The sequence below is a fragment of the Symphalangus syndactylus genome, chromosome 6 (genome assembly GCF_028878055.3).
Source record: "Symphalangus syndactylus isolate Jambi chromosome 6, NHGRI_mSymSyn1-v2.1_pri, whole genome shotgun sequence".
In the NCBI taxonomy this organism is placed as follows: Eukaryota; Metazoa; Chordata; class Mammalia; order Primates; family Hylobatidae; genus Symphalangus; species Symphalangus syndactylus.
The window spans coordinates 124,728,843-124,743,843 of record NC_072428.2 but is presented as its reverse complement, the minus strand read 5'-3'; the positions used below and the strand labels follow the sequence as shown (position 1 = coordinate 124,743,843).

The 15,001-nt window shown below is 41.7% G+C and overlaps 1 protein-coding gene across 10 annotated transcripts in view; it reads right to left on the bottom strand.

Annotated features, from left to right (window-relative positions):
* The window catches only part of CALD1 (caldesmon 1), a 196,744-nt gene extending 182,592 nt beyond the window's left edge, over positions 1-14,152 (bottom strand). For 2 of the 10 annotated variants that reach the window (XR_008658602.2, XM_063642278.1), the window contains exon 1: positions 13,819-14,152. The gene's annotated coding sequence lies outside the window, so the exon portion shown is untranslated. The remainder of the gene's footprint in view (positions 1-13,818) is intronic. The other 8 variants (XR_008658604.2, XR_008658606.2, XM_055284102.2 and 5 more) reach the window with 8 other exon arrangements.
* Positions 14,153-15,001: the final 849 nt, after the last annotated feature.

Sequence of the window (15,001 nt, the reverse complement as noted above, 5' to 3'; positions counted from 1 at the left end):
ACTGCATTTTAGGGAAATTATTAACAGCTCCTTCTTTCCCTCTTCAAAGTGTCCCAGTTTGATGATAAATGGTATAGTCATCCTGTCTATAGACTACTCCTGGCCTAAGACAGAGAAGCCATGAGCAGGACCAAAGCTGGGAAATGGGCACCAAGAAGAGCTTTAGGAAAGGGACAAAGAGAGATAATGGCTAAAATAAAATACCTTAAAAATAGAACATGGAAAATGGAGACAAGACACAATTTATGGGCACTTGTAAACAACTAGAGCAAAGACAGATAAAGTGAGGAGGGCTGTTGAGAGAAAAAGTATAAAAATTTAAGGATGGATAAAGAGGAGAGAGAGGAAAACAAAGACAAGAGACAAATGATTCAGAGCACAAATATGTGTAGGCTTCAAATATTTTTCCTTGTGTCTGGGGATTTGTGGTTGTGATTAGCATATATAAAAATGACAGAAAAGGGCCACCCTCTTTGGGCCCTGCACAGGCATGCACAAGGTCCCTCTGTAGCTGCCCTCCTGGCCCAGCCAGCTGCCCTGAAGCTGCTCCCCTCTCAGCGCCTGCCTCCCTGGCTTGCAGGCTGCCCTGGCCAAGCCTTCCCACTGAGCCCCCTCCTTGGCCCCTAAAGGCCTCATACCAGATGGTCTGCCGCCGTGGTTTCATAGCCGTCCACAGATAGGCCACAGTGTGTGAAGCTGTACTTCAGTGCGTCATTTCGAAAACCTCTTTTGACTTTTAACGGGATCAGAATTTCATATTGAGAAACGCAGAAAGTAAATGTCAAAGACAAATTCAAAAGGCCAAGGGATTTCTAGCAAAGCATTCCCTTAGACCCAGTGGAAAGATAGAATACTAGCGGCAGTAGAGTCTTTGGCACTTGAGCTTCAGAAAATGTGCCATATGGATTTCTACCACCATTGTGAGTTGGGACATACTATGGGTTGAATTGTGTCTCCCCCGAGTATTCATATGTTGAAGCAGTACTAACCCCTAAGACCTCACAATGTGACCTTATGTGGAGATAGGGTCTTTACAGAGGTAATCAAGTTAAAATGAGGTCATGAAGGTGGCCCCTAATCCAATACAACTGGTGTCTTTATAAGAAGAGGAGGCCAGGCTTGGTGGCTCACGCCTGTAATCCCAACACTTTGGGAGGCCGAAGCAGGCGGATCACCTGACAGCAGGAGTTCGAGACCAGCCTGCCCAGCATGGCAAAACCTTGTCTCTACTAAAAATACAAAAAAATTAGCCTGGCATGGTGGCGGGCACCTGTAGTCCCAGCTACTTGGGAGGCTGAGGCAGGAGAATTGCTTGAACCTGGGAGATGGAGGTTGCAGTGAGTTGAGATGGCGCTACTGCTCTCCAGCCTGGGCAACAAGAGTGAAACTCCATCTCAAAAAAAAAAAAAGAAGAAATTTGGATGCAGATACACGTTCAGAAAGAATGCCTTGTGAACACAAAGATAACCATCTACAAATGAAAGAGAGAGGCCTGGAACAGAGACTTCTCTCACAGCCCTTGAAGGAACCAATCCTGCTGACACCTTGATCTTGGACTTCTAACCTCCATCCAGAAATAAATTTGTTTGTGCATTTTGTTATGGCGTCGGATATGGTTTGGCTGTGTCGTCACCCAAATCTCACCTTAAATTGTAATAATCCCATATGTCAAGGGCAGGGCCAGGTGGAGATAACTGAATCACGGCGGCAGTTGCCCCCATACTATTCTTGTGGTAGTGAATAAGTCTCAGAAATCTGATGGTTTTATAAATGGGAGTTCCCCTGCACAAGCTCTCTTGCCTGCCACCACGTAATTTGTGACTTTGCTCCTCATTCGCCTTCCGCCATGATTGTGAGGCCTCTCCAATCATGTGGAACTGTGAGTCCATTAAACCTCTTTCTTTATAAATTACCCAGTCTCGGGTATGCCTAATAAACTAGTACTCCAGATGCAATCTGGTCAAAGACGATAGTTAAGAGAAGATGACCAGACTATTTACAGTTTTTTTTGTTTTTTGTTTTTCATTTCCCTGGGGACACTAAGTGATGCCTCTTTGGATTACCTGAAAGTGTGGGCACTCTGTATGGCAAGATGGAACTGGCTGTCTTTGAGGAAATAGTTTCAACTGTTCATGCCTCTGTTTCTCCCTTCATAAAGTTGGTTACTGAGCCTGCATTTTAAAGTGCCCATTGTGGCCGGGCATGGTCCCTGTAATCCCAGCACTTTGAGAGGCCAAAGTGGGCAGATCACTTGAGGTCAGGAGTTCGAGACCAGCCTGGCCAACATAGTGAAACCCCGTCTCTACTAAAAATACAAAAAATTAACCGGGTGTGGTGGCGCGTGCTTGTAATCCCATCTACTCAGAAGGCTGAGGTGGGAGAATCGCTTGAACCTGAGAGGCAGAGGTTGCAGTGAGCCGAGATCGTGCCATTGCACTACAGCCTGGGTGACAGAATGAGACTTCATCTCAAAAAACAAACAAACAAATAAAGTGCTCATTGTGTCTGAGTCTTAAGGCAAAGAGTGATCCCGTGAATATTCTCAGCTTTGGACAAGAAGGTCAAACTTAAATGTAAAGTCTTCTTAATAAGTAGTATTTCTGAGAGTGGCTGGGAAGGTGAGTGGACACTAACTTCTTTTGTAAATCATCGGACAGAGAAATACAGTCCTTGACTTTCTACCTGACCCACACAGAAGCAGCTCTGTCTTGGCCTTTTGAATACCTTTTGGATATGTTGGCCTTTTGAATACCTCAACTGATCCTCTGCCTTTTCTTAAAATTTGACATAATCAAACACCAAAACAGCTTGAAGTGTTTGTACGAGTAGTTGAATCCTTTAGTGCCTAATGTCAGAGAAAATCTCCCGTTGAGTCAGGGAGAAGGATGGAAACTGCTTGTTAAACTATCTCTGGTTTAACACAAAACTACTTCTCTGGGTTTCTTTTTTTTTTTTTTTTAATTTAATTTAACTGCTGTAGGTCTAGATCCTCATCTTGTCTAACTCTAACTTGAGCAATCTCTCCAGTCAATAGTGAAAGGAATGGTGTTTAGCTCTGTTTCCTTATATGGCAGGGAATGACAATGTGCTTGTCTAGTTGAACTGCAGTATGGCTCCCTGACAAATTATAATGACTAGTTACGGAAACCTCCTGCTCTGGTTTCCATCGCTTTCTTGGGGAAAGACACAGAGCAGATAGCTGTAGAGAAATGGAGAGGGTTGGAGTTAGGGAGGAGCTTTGAACAGCTCTGGCATTTTCCAGCAGTGTGACTTTGGGCAAGTTATTTGATTTACTTTACTGCTCTGAGAGAGCAGTCCTCAACCAGAACAGTGCCTGTCACATAGCTAGTATGCCAGCAAGAGAGCTGAATGAGCTAGCTTATCTTCTCAACCATCCTCAACCTGTGAGGACTTCAGATAACTGTCAATCCATTGCTATTCAGTCTCTCTCCCAAGTTCAGTACTTTTTCTCCAGATAAATTCCAATTTCCTTCTCCCCTCCCTCCTCTTCCCCCTTTTCCTTTCCTCCCTCTCTCTCCTCTCCTTTCTCTCTCTCTCTCTCTCTCCTTATTTCTTTTTCTTTTTTCCCCTCCCTCCCTCTTTTCTTACTCCGTCTCATTCCAGGTCTAAAACACTGAAAACCTACAAAACAACCCAATCTCAGGAATAATACAACTCTTTAGCTATGCTAGATAAAATGATTTAAAATGTTAAAGGCAGCATAGATTTGTTGATAAGGGCAAGCAGGTAAACCTTCTGGTTGAAGAGGACAGTGGAAGTTGTCTGCTTCTGTAGAGCAGCAACGTTCATGCTTCAGAGACAGAAATATCTATTTAGAAAGTGTGTAAGCTGATCTGAAATAGGACTTCCTAGAACTTGTATCTTTTGGTCCTAGTCTTACCTCCTGGAGACCCCAAATATAGAAGCAGTGAGCCCTTTTTAATCTGTCTACAGGATGGCCTAGAGGAGGCAACAGGGGACAGTGTGTGGCTAAGCCCCACGCTTACAGATAGCCTCCACAGGAAATCACAGCCAATAGCTGACCATTTGTAATTCAGTGTCTATCACATACATGCAAAGCAGTTTCAAGATATTACTTCTAGTTGTTGTGACAACTACAAAGCGGAGAAGAAATCACCGTTTTGTAAATGAAGAAAGTGGTAAATGTGAGATTCAAACTCAAGTTCTCCTGACTCCAAAATTTGTTCTCAAATAGATCTCAATTCTTTCTAGAGCCACATACAAAAGAGGAGTCTCAGTCACGTGGAGTAACTAGCAAGAGGCAGCATAGCACAGTGGTGAAGAAGGTGGGCAATGCCTCCAGATTATCCTGGGTTTAGATCCTGACGCAGCTACTTACTAGCTGTGGGACCTTAGCTGTATTACTTAATCTAATCGTAACTCAGTTTCTTCAACTGTAAAATTAGCTGTTATGAAGATAACTTATTTTATTTTTACCTAATAAAAATCTACACACTACTTAGCATGTGCCAGGCACTGTTCTAAGCACTGAGCAATGATACAATTCATGAGGAATCAATGAACTCCAACGTGAACATTGGCTTCAGGTATTTTTAAAGAAGAAATTACAGACTTTTTTTTTTTTACTTTTTTTTTTCTGAGACAGGGTCTCACTGTGTCACCCAGGGTGGAGTGCAGTGGTACAATCTTAGCTCACTGCAGCTTCTACCTCCCAAGCCCATGTGATTCTCCCACCTCAGCCTCCCAAGTAGCTGGGACTACAGATGCACACCACCATGGCCGGCTAATTTTTGTATTTTTTGTAGAGGCAGGGTTTCACCACTTTGCTCAGGCTAGTCTCAAACTCCTGCACTTAAGCAATCTGCCTGCCTTGGCCACCCAAAGTGCTGAGACTACAGCCATGAGCTACCACTACCAGCCTGACATTTATTTCTTTCACTCATTTAACTCATTTATTAATACTATGTGCAGGACACAGCACATTTTTAGGCTCAAATCACAGCACTGAAAAAGCCAGACAAAGTCCCTACTTTCATAGAGCTTATGTTCTAGGAGCATAAGAAATAAATAAGCAAGCAAACAAACAAATATGCAATCATAAGCATACATTATGAATATGCATGTAACTGAACCACAGAGGTATTCTGATTGGCTCTCCAATGCAGAGGCTAATTTTACCACTGCATCCCTTAGGGTCAGTGCTATGCTAGTCAATGTTTAGCAACAAACTCTTGGGCGAGGGGAGGAGTGTCTGCTTTGTAGCATGGGCTGATTTCTGTGGTGTAATTACTTCCATCATGGTCAATTTCAAGTTCTAAATATGACATCACTGAATGAAGAATTGAGAGAAGCTCAGTTGCACAGCATTTTATACAGTATTTCCACCATATAGCCACAGTAAATGTAACTAACCTCAAGAGAATAGATAATAGTGAAACACAGCAAAATAATTAGGAAGAGTTGAGTATTTATTATCTTGGCTTTTCATATAATGTGCTTAATTGTAGGTTTATATGATTTAGTTTTTATAATGGCTGTGTTTTACAACTGACTCTCAAAATTCTTGAAAGTTTAACAATGAGCTTTTGGGAGCCAGTATGAGTTTGGGGTGCAGAGAAAGTGGGGACAGTGTTAGAGATGAAGGAGACTGAGTCCAGATGGTGTCACTGTACAGAGGTGGATTCTAATCTAATTCCTTTTTAGCTGCTCTTCTCCAACAAGCTCTGCTTCTATGTACACACGGAAGCACCTGCCCTCTAAACCAAAGAGCATGGGTACAAATATAGTAGCAATTTTGACATTCTTACTAGATCAGGTCACTCTTGCAGAGAAACTTTTGGCTCTCCAATCTTCAGTGAATATAATCCATGTACTCAGTGCTCTGAATATGGTAGATTCTTCTGTGCAATACAGAGGATGTAATTCCTAACTGCTGAATAAAGGAAGAACCTAGAGAAAATTTTCTGTCCTTCTGCAAAAGCAAATTATCCCCCGTCCACACACTCAAAGTCTCCTGTCTCTTAGGGTCCACATACTTTCGAAAGGGCCACCTAGGGAAGCATCTAAACCAGGGGCTGTGATGACTCTGGCCCTAGAGAAGATGTAGGGGTGAGGGTGGAGATGGAGGAAGCTTCTCCCCTCTTCAGGATTTGTGCATCCTCACCACAAAGTGGAAACAGAGGAAAACATCTTCAGCTTTTCCTAGGAAGAGAAATATCTGCTCAAAACCTCCTAAGAACAGAAATACTTAAAATTTTTTTTCTCCTGGATTCACCCCTCCCTCTAAGCCTAAATTTCCCTTAGTAATGATGGCTGGAAAAGGAAGTGGGAAATACCATGAGAAATTTTATTCTTGCCACATGTCCAGTCCTTTACAAAAGCAAACACTGGAAATCTCATCAGAAAAGTTTGACCTTATAGGGTTGATAACTTTGTGCTTAAACTGAAAAAAAAAGCAAAACTAAAGGTTTTGCTCTTCTGGCCAAACGGATTATTTGGCATATGCAACTATAATTTTTAGAAAGAAATTATTCAAAACTAAAGAAATAGGCTTCTGAGGAATAAGTAACTACATACATCTACTATCAATTATTTTAACGATAGGTGCACAGAACTGTTTCTGAGCCAGGATGTTTTATCAGAGTCACCAGGGAGCTTTTACAAACTACAGATGCCTGGACCCCCTTCTAGACCTACTGAATCAGAATCTCTAGAGGATAGGTCTCAGGGATGTGTATTTTCAAAAAGCTCTACAGTTGATTCTGATTAAGATACTGGTTAAGATCCACAGGTATATAGGCAGATTGGGCTGCATTGTATAACCTAAATTTGCTAACTGTTAAAATATGCTCTCTTACCATCAGGGGAAGTAATGTGGTATGTTGAAAAGGTTAACTGCTTGGAACTTAGGAGCTGTGTGTTTTGGAACTATCTTACCACTAATTAACTGGATGACTTTGGTCAAGTCACTTGGTTTGTTATTTCATTCAACAAATAATATTTATTGAGATTCTGCCGTGGGTATATATGAATGAAAAAAAATAGAGGTTCCTGTCCTTATATATCTGACAGACCAATAAGACAGGGCAGACATTAATCAAAGAAACCTACAAATACGTATATAATTTTACTTAGTGTGGCTAGGCTTTGGAGAACAAAAAATAGATCACCGGTTCCTCTTTTAAAAAGAATTTCTACTTAAGATCCCAAATTTCCTGTCCCAACCTTCCCACACATAATATAATTATATGTTTTAAGTCCACTCATTAATAAAACACAAAAACACAAACCTAAAAGCTACTATGAATTCAATAACTTTTAAATAAATTAGCATTTTATCATTATAATGTGTGTATAGAATTAGAAAAATAGTAGCGCATACGATGTAAGATATGTTATTTACTCAGAGTAGCTTGCCAAAAGCACTTGCTGCATATACAAATTTGTTTACCTCTTGCAATGACTTTGTGGCCTCCCAGGGATCCACCACCCAGAGGTTAAAAACCTACAGACCACATTAATGAAGACTAAAACATGGTACTTGAGTAGATATGGCCCTTTTCTTCCACAACAGATATCACTATCAGTGACCACATTTCCCCCTCCCCTCTGAGCTTAGATTCATCCTCAGAATCCTTCTTAACATGCCAGTTGGTTGGAGCTGGGATACATAAGAAAAGTTATATGTACTCCTTGGGCTAAATGAGCTCCTAAGGTCTTGCCCAGCTGAAAAATTCTATGAATTTATATATTCAATTCCGTTCTGCTGCCTTGAGAAACACAAATGCCTTCTCCCATGTTCATATAAAATACCCCAAATATTAGAAAATATTTATGTGGCCTCCTGATTTTCTTTTCTTTGGGATAAACAGCTCTAGATCCCTTATCTGTTCTGCATATGTTTTGCCTCCTGACTCCCTCCAGCCTTTCATGCTCACCCTAGAATGCATATGTATCCGTGTCTTTCAGAAAAATGAGCCCAGAACAGAGCACGAGGTCCCAAATAGGATCTGAACTATGCAGAACTCAGGGGATTTTTTACTCCACTTGACAAACACCATGATGGGTGCCCAATGGATTAAAAATTACATAGCAAATATTGCTTAGATCTGAAACTTCCAGTGATTAAGAGTACACCAGCTTTTATGCATTCACCTTATTATGTATTGTGGTTTACATTGAGTTGTGCTTGTTTTTATTTATTAAAATTGTTAAATCATTACATATTAAATCTTCAAGATTGCTTTCATTTGAAGGGAGCCATATCACATGGAAGGTTCATATGAATTTTCTTGCCAACAATAATATCCAGAATGTTGTTTCCCAAAATCTTTCTCAGATGGATGATTCTTATCCTTTCAGTTACCAGTGGTGCAAACTTCTAGATTAATCTCCCTTAACACTGGCTCACTGGGTCATATCACAGTGATCATCAAGAACTGTGTGATCATTCATTGGGTGTTTGCCTCTCTAGTTTATTCACCTGAAAATTCAAATGATTCCCATTGAGAGCTGTTGGACATTTCAGCTAATTTGCCTTCCATGCTCAATTTCCCTTCTAACTAAAATTACCCATTGAGCTCTTCTTTGCCCAGGGGTGACCACTGCCTGGATTAGAGTAATTCATCCTTAGGCGCGCCTGTGCTGTGATGTCCGCCTCCTACTAAAGGATTTGCCAAAGACAATAGTCTTTTACTGAACCAATCAGATCTCCTCTCTCAGGACTGGACCTGGAAACACAGAAGAAATTTTCCAGTTGATAGAACAACAGAAAGAGGCAGACATGTGCGCTGAGCTGAGTCACACTAGTGGAAAGGGATGGAGTAAACATCCATGGACCGCGGCTGGGATCCTCTCACCCACTTTGACTCTAACTCTATTCTCTTTGGGCCCTGGTCCTATTTGGGCTTCTGCTCTTGGATATCCCTGTGATTCCATCCGTTCGTTAATCTGTGTCTTATAATCCTGGCCGTTTACTTGAGCTACCAAAGTTTGCTAACATAGAGGTCTATTTCTTCCTAACACTGGGCCATGTGCTCTCCCAGACTTCACCTTATTCATCCATACACTACTTCGCTAAGCTCTGCCTGACTTCTGATTTTTGCTGTTTCTTCTTTACTCACCTGGCTGTCATGCACAACTTAGCCCGTTTTTGTAACTGATATCCATTCTGGCTTAGACTGGATATCAGTTTAAGCCAGTGGAACTAATATCTTTGATGCCAACTGGTCCTTGGCCCTCTTGGGCACTTTGCCTTGGTCCTGCTGGTCTTCAGCACAAGGTGAAGTCAGCCTGGTTCCCTAGCAATGTGTCTTGAGACAAGCAAGGAGGAATGTTATATGTGGGTGTCAAAGGAACTAATTATATATTCCTACTTAATATGTTTCTCTCCAAGTGAGATTATTCCCTTTTAGTCAAGTACTTTCATGGAGTATTCACAAAACAATGCCAGAAGCCTCAGGATACCATAAAAAAGCAATTTATCTTCAAGTTATACATCATTTATACATATACATATATTTTCAAAGAAAAGCCATGTACTAAAATGAGTGCCCGATTTACTAAAATTTTTTAAAAATGTATTTTCCTTCAACTATTCCCTTACTGCTGCTTAGCAAGCCTTTTATTAATTTCTTGGTGTTCTTTTTACGTACACTTAATAGCAGCCATTCCTGGATTTCTCTAGCCCCCACGAGCTCCCCATAGAAAACTGCTTCTTTTCTAGAAATGACCTTCTTTTCTTTGAAATGGAGGCCATATGACGCAATCTCCACCTATACATCTGTGTATTTACCCCCTCTTTTCTTCCTTCCAGATCATGGACACCTCCACTCATGTTCTGATCCCATCCACCCTTGTCTTCTATGGGAATCCAGATCTGACCCCACTCCCCATCTTACATGCCCCAGCTCAAAGGTCTCTTACCTGTCAATCATGAAGGGTGGGTTTACAAAGGGACCTTAAGGGTTCACAGTTTTTATCAGATTCTCAAAGGTTTCCATAGCAACAACACAGGGAAGAACAACACAGGGAACAACCTCATCACCCCTCCCTCACAGCCCAGGTCATAGTTTCCCCCCGACCCCCCTTCCATAGCCTTACCCGCAGCCTGCCAATTATGAGTTTGGGGTGAGAAGCAGAGTGGGTCCTTACCACAAAACATGCTCTGACATCTCCTCTGTCTGTGTAAGTGGCTTTCCCTAGCTAGAACATATCTGTGCTAGAGTGTTCTGCTGTACTCTGGGCCTCATCTTAGAGCTGGCCCCTGCAAATTGTCAATGTTGGATCAAGAAAGCTCCTTATCTGGTACAGGGATTGGGGAGCTGGGGAAGAGGTTAGAGGTTGAGGCCTGGGGGTAAGGAAGTTAGGGATGCAACCAGGGTCCATTACAGCTGGGAGCACTAAAGACAGAGGCAAAGAGGTGAGAGGCGAGCTCCGTGGAGCAGTCTGGTTTCAATACCAACAGGAACCACAGCCAGGTGTTCCTGCCTTCCTTGCCCTTCCTACAAGGCCCAGGCATGACGTGCTGGGATTCATTCCATGCTTTTGGCTGGAGGCAGAGAAGCTGCCTCATTTACTAAGGCCTTTCTGTTGTCAGCACTTTCTCACTGGTCTTACGCTCAAGTGGATCTTTGTATTTCCTGGTGCCTTGTACTACTGATGGCCCATCTTATTCCACTTCCTTATATTTGTGTCCTCTTAGTCTGTGATCATCAAAGTAAAAATTCAGACAATATTGGGATAGGCCAGTGTTCACTGGACACAGCTCAGGGCTCTAGAAAGAACTAGAAGCGAGAAGATATCACTCAAGGGTCCTCAAATACGAGAAAGGAAGAGATCATTAGGGATACTAGGTAAAAAGTGGAGGATACCAGCCAAGATGAGCATAATGTCCAGAGGACTCAAATGATAGGCAGTTCAGGGTATAGAATCTGCAGGGAAGAGGGAGCAAACAGCTTCATCTCATTTGGACATTTTAACCACTATGGGACATCGGAGAAGCATTACCAATGTCCATTCTTCACTCAACAGATGAAGTCAAAAGCTGATGATTTCCTCAAAAAGGTCAGGGTTACTTAAGTAGAGGAACCAATACTAGAACTGAGATGTTGCAGTGGTTCTCATAAGTTAAGCCTGTGCCAAAAGTATCTCTTTAAGCTACCCATCTACTCAGGACTTATGGGCATCTCTCTAATAGCAAACTTGGATTAGCCTGACAGTTGAAGGACTTTCAGTAAGAAGCTAATGGTATCTTCTCAGGCCCTAAGAGAACTTACGCAGAAAACGCCCTTTTGAAGTCTGAAAATTCTTTGGCAGCATCTTTCTAACCTCCTCCTTAGTCCTACCATGCTATTTGCATACCACTCTATCAGCATTTTTCCTGTCCCCCGACCACATTTCTGAGACATGTGATAGACTACAGGCAAATGGGGAACTAGCAAATCTCTTTTCATGCCCATCTCTAAATCACTTTTGCGTCTTGCTAAGGAATGACTAACTAGTAATCATGCTATCATGAAAATGGCAAATGGAGACAATTACATGTGTTTCTACAAAAATGCCTGCTGAGGTGCATTTTATTTATCAGAACAGAGAATACCTTGGCTAGATTCTGGAACTTTACATGGCTGGCCATAGGACCAACTTATTCTATCTACCTAAGACCAGGAGATTCTCAGGCCAGTCACAGGAGCCAATTAGAATTGTTAATAATTTCTAATAATAAGGCAGTTGCCTTACTGTCAGGAAATGCTTTCATGTATCTCATTTAAAATCCTTTAAGCTGCACTTTCAGCCTGGTTCTCCTTCTGCTAACTTTAATATAAGAACTGTGTATTTACTTAAGGCAATCTTTTGATTGGAATGATTTAAATTACACATTCTATTTGCTTCGAATACTTGAAAGAACCCTGCACTTTACTTATGGATCAATCCATTGTATGTACATTCCTTGTGTCCTAGGATCAACTCCTAGTGACTTTTTGTTCTGGAATTTTGCAATTATATTTCTGAAATGAAAGTTACTGTGCTTTCATTGTGCTCCTTTGGCCTCACTATGTAGGGAAATGTGTTCTAGGTAACATTCAACAGGAAGGAAGTAGCACAAAGAACTGCCTAAAATTCAGCATAAACTCAAATCCTCTCACTCTATCTCTACCTATACCAGCAGAACACCTAAAGTGTTACTTTGAAAAACATGAAGTGTTTTTATGGTTGTTGAGGGTGGGGAGCCCAAGAGGAGGGGGATGGGGGATCCGGAGAGAGTGGTCATAGCACAGTTTGAACTTTCCGGGATTCGGAGATGTTGGTTTCAAAGTGGAATTTATCCTCAAATCCCAAGATTATAGATCTCCTTCCAAACTGCATTCCCTTCATGGTTTAGAGAACAGTTAAAAGAAAAATTGCTCTCCATATTTTGATTGACATTAAAAACACTGTGAGAATAGTTTGGAACTTGATCTCTTCGAGGGAAAGACAGTAATTAAACTATAGCTTTCGCCTGCAGCTTTTCTCTCACACTTACTCAGAACTGTTCCAGGGAAGGAAATTCACAGGGAATTCTGTTCTCATATATCACTTCTAGAAGGAGAAAGAGGCATTCCCAAGAAAATTATCCCCAAACTTCTAAATACAAAGAGAAAAGGTCATTTAATGAATCTCAACCCCAAACCACCGCATTCCATGGAATAAAATCCAATTGAATCAGTCATTTGCAGCTGGTAGTCTTTAATAGCCAGCACTACTAAAAAATCATCAGATTTACCCTGCTTGCTATATAGCATCTAGTCTTCACTCAAGTTCTAGCTGTATATGTCTGGTTTTGGCAAACAGATTGGAAGGATTTTCAGTTTACAAGTCCATCTGCATAGTCCTGTTAATAGAAGGCATCTATAAATACCAAGTACTTTGTTCTCATCCACTTTTTTTGACCATGTATTGCCACAGCACTAAAATTCCCCCACCCCTTACCATCAGCTCTTTCTAAAAGGAATTCCAGGCTACTACCAACTAGCTGCCTTGTACTACTGTTTCAGACACCCAAATATGTCTATCTCGATATAAGAGCCTGTCTCCTTCCTTTCTGAACCACATTTCCAATCGACATCTCTTTAGATTCTCTAGACACACTCAGGCACACTTTCAAAGAGAAAATAAGATTTCTTAAAAAATAGTTTGGTAGGACGTTAAATGTACTTTCTCAAAACACACCCACTAGCACATGCATTCTCTTGTTATTAGGTTTTATAGGAAACAGACCAGCCTAGGCATCTTCTGTCTTAGCAAATATCCCATCGGTGACATTAACCCAACCAGTGCTAGGTGCTAGTGGTCTCTCCATCTCTCACCATATTTCCTTGCAACTCTGGAAGTCTAGTTTTAAATACTGGCAGCAGACTATAACGCAAATGCGTTTGGTTAAAAGATCATTCCCTTTTGGCTTCTCATCAACCTAAAGAATTGTTGATTTTGTTTTTAAAGCAAAACCTCTTTAAATTTTTGGCAATAAACGATGCAGAAGAGACTGTGTGAGCAGTCTGGTGCAGCAGGCTTGCTAACACTGGCCTTTGGGTATCAGGTATAATCTCATATGGCTGTCCTAAACAAAAGGCTGTCCTAATCAAAGTTGCCAGTGCTCCCTAAATGTAAGTCTCTGTATGGTCGCTCTTCTTGGCCCAACTCTAAAAACAAAACTTGAAATCTCAGGGAGTTTGCATGGTTTATTGCCTTGAACATTCTTGCATCTCCAGCTACCTTAGCCAGGAATGTTGACTGAAAGCCGGAGAAAGTCCCCAGATTCTCTCTAGAAGAAAAAAAAGAAAGCCTTCTGTGCCTTACCTTGTAGTCTGAAACTTCTTCCCGAGGACTAAGTCGGAAAGGAAGGACTGATTTCTTTAAGCAGGAGCACAGCCAGAGAGCAAGCAGGCGGGCAGGCAGGCAGCCGAATACACACTGCTCTATTCAATAAAACTCCAGACCGCCCTTCCTTGGCCCCTCCCAGAAGTCCATGCTAAGTGAACACATATCCCCTATGTTTACAGTCGGCAGGCGGTGGTATGCATTGTCCTGTCGTTTTTCTAATAGGCAGCCAATGACGACACCCCAGCCAAGGTGAATGCAGCCTGCCTGTGGAGATGCCTGTCATTCCCTAGGCATGCTCAGGAAATCACTCATCAGAAAACCCAAGACCTAAAAAGCTCTGAAACTGCGTGCAGGCTGCCAAAACCAGCCTGCTGCATGCCCTTTTTTGGTTATCCTTAGCAGGGCCTCTGGAAGTGAATCCATTGTCAGGAACAATCATAAGAAATGTTAATCTTGGAGAAAGAGGCTGTCTTGTAGAACACAAATGCAGCAATAAAAAGAAAGCACAGTCTCTGAAATAAAAAGTTAACAGATCAGTTTATTGGGCATGGGGGTGGGGAAGGCTTCTTACCAGAGGGAGTCTTAATAGTATATTTCTTTTCAAAGTACTTGTACGTACAAAATGAGTTTAAATTGTTAGGCAATTCTAAAACCTGAAGGAGACAGGACCCCGGTCTGCTGTGCAGACTAAATTCTAGCCTGAAAGAGGCACAACTCCCCAAAATATGTCTGCATGTGCTATAAAAACAAGCGACCAAAGGGAAACCAAAAGCATAGGTCTTTTTTAGCAGGTAATACTGGCCGGAATAAACCTAAGGTCCTACAGGCTTGGATATCCTCACTGCCTTCACTTTCCTCTCCTTATCTCTTTTGTTTCCTCAGATTTGGTGATGTGGAGATAGTACTAGAAATTCCTAGAAATTGATGCACATCAGAGAGGGTATGAAGAGACCTACCACCTGCTTTGGGCTGGGGTAGACAGATGCATATATCCCGCAGAGGTGACATAATTTTCAGCTGACGTCTTGAAAGTGCTCCGACCAACTCTTCATGGTTAGGACTTGTGCTGTAAGAGGGTCAGAATTAGCAGATGCTAATGAGAATTAAGGTAACTGGCCCACATATAGTCTTGTCCTTTTCAATATAGAATTCACTCAAT